Source organism: Anarhichas minor, unplaced genomic scaffold (genome assembly GCF_050575085.1).
Source record: "Anarhichas minor isolate MPS153535 unplaced genomic scaffold, ASM5057508v1 ptg000023l, whole genome shotgun sequence".
Lineage (NCBI taxonomy): Eukaryota > Metazoa > Chordata > Actinopteri > Perciformes > Anarhichadidae > Anarhichas > Anarhichas minor.
The window spans coordinates 767,344-769,753 of NW_027466469.1; positions in this window are offsets into that span (position 1 = coordinate 767,344).

The following is a 2,410-nucleotide window of genomic DNA, read 5'->3' on the forward strand; positions in this document are numbered from 1 at the left end:
GGAACAAACGGAGCGTTCTGCTGAAGATTGAGCTCAGGGGGTGTTTCTTTTGAGAAAAGTAATCCCGCTTCTTTTAAAGCAACTTACCTATGCTGCATCCTTTGATAGAAAATATATTTGGACTTTTTAAATATGATGTGCCAGAGTTCAGTCAAGTCACAAGTAAGCCCCCCCGCCCCCTACCATGGAGCCCACACTGTCTGCAGTCACAGAAAAGCAGACAGAAGGGTTTACAACATGTGTAGAATGTAGCAAAAACAGGTTAAAAAGCAGAAGCCAGATCACAGTGTACAAATCATCGCATCACTTGGCGATCAAGACGGAAGAAAATGAAATGAAGGAGCAACACTGTTTCAATGTCAAAAAAGAAGCAATCAAACAGCTCTGCAATTCTATAGTACATGCCTTTTATTTCATATTTTCTCAAAGTAGATACATAATAGAGATGTAAACAAACATCTCAGTTGCAGTACATGCCCCATATAAATGATTTCTTCTTTAATGTCCAGCGGTGGGATTGTTGATAAAGAATGATGTGTCATTTCACCTCATGATGAAGTCACATCAATAAATCAGGCAACGTGGCACCCTGCAGGCTCCTTCTCGGACAACTCCCGTTGCTCGCTCTTTCTCTGCATGTCCGCCAGCAGCTAGTTTTATAGTCCTGCTGGTAATGTCAGGGATTATAACCCTGGCAGCTCCGGCGTTTCACTTCCTATCAATCAGAGATCAAAAGAACCACAGAGCCTTCCCACTTGACAGGTGCTGCGATGCTTGTTCAGAATGTGTTGAGGGTTGGTGACGGATAGCCGTCTGAGGTGGATTTCTTTTCAAGACACAATGGAAATAAACCTTCAATTTTTTTAACCACTATCGTTTAAAAGTTACTACTAGCCACTGTGTAATGACTTCCAGCTTGAAATGTAGAAATTGAACTGTACCATTTTGTGTTTTTGTTTCTGAGCCAATTTCCCCGTCCTGTGCTCTGCACTTATGTGCAAATATGCAATTCTCAATACATTTCATACCACAGTATGCATGTGCGTAGCTCCTGGTGGACGAAGGCAGAAGCTCATTAAGCAGTCAGCTCCTGGACTGTTGCTGAGGCTGACCTCTAGATACCTTCTCTCAGTGAAGGGTGGCTTACAGGTGCAGCTGAGCGGTGGGATTTCTTTGAGAACGCTTATTTTAGAAGATAGATAATAACCTAGCGATCTTGAATCCGCAGTCTTTTCTATGACTGCAGGTAAATCCCACATAAGACAAAAAGTTTATTTCTCATAAAAATATAACAAAAGAACAATCTAAGCACTACATATATATTTAAAGGCATCAGGACCTAATTGGAAATGAAAAAGAGAAGTTAAAAGGTGCAACATATACTTTTCCCACTGCAACTGTTGCCGAGTGGGGGTTGGGGGTGTAGCATTGTGAGATGGAGGTGCTAAAGTTGCTGCCTACAGTCATTTTAAAATACAGTGAGAGTCAAGTCTAAATTAAGGTTTGATTAACAAGCCAAGAATATTCACATTCGAAGCGTCACTGTGAGGCAGTAACTCACGTGGACATTCGTACTATCGACCCAGATTTAAGCCGCTTTGCAGTGCAATGCTGCCCTAACCGACCTGTGCAACCGCTAGTGCAGTGATAACAACAATCCCTCGCTGGCTTCCCATCCACACACCCTGCCAGCTACATTTCACAGCAACAGCATTAAAAACAGCACGTCAGACTCTCCTATTGCTTGAGATTACTTTCAAAGAAGTTAGCAGAACTCTCCGTATGAGAGGGTTGATTCGTCAGTCAACGTATTAATGTTAACCCCTTAAGGTATAAGTCATGCAGTTGTTTTAAGACAAATAAGTGCTTGTGGTTTCAGTCTGCTTCAAAATGTGTCTCATTTTTCCCTCTAAATAAGCTAATGTCACTGAAGTTGAGCCATACTGTGTGTTAGATTATAGCGCAGTCAGTCAGAAACAGTGTGTGAATGAACAGATTTTGAGTGTTAAAAGGCTGAAAGACGACATGAGATGTTTAGTCGATGGAAAGCCTGAGAAGATGCTCCTCTTTTCAGTCTACCGACGATTGATCTGTTTTTTTATAGTACCTTGATACATTGCTGGAGGCTGACCTGACATGCAATTTGCAAATTTAGAGCAACATTAAAACCATGAAATAATATTCTTCAATAAAAGTCCAAAGGGATGAGACAAGATGATTGCATTCATAACTGAGGAAATTGAAAGATTATAGAGCTTAGTTATTTTAAATAATTTTGTCTAGATAATAATGACTATGGGACACACACACACTCACGCACGCACACACACACACACACACACACACACACACACACACACACACACACACACACACACACACACACACACACGCACGTGTGCTTCAGTAG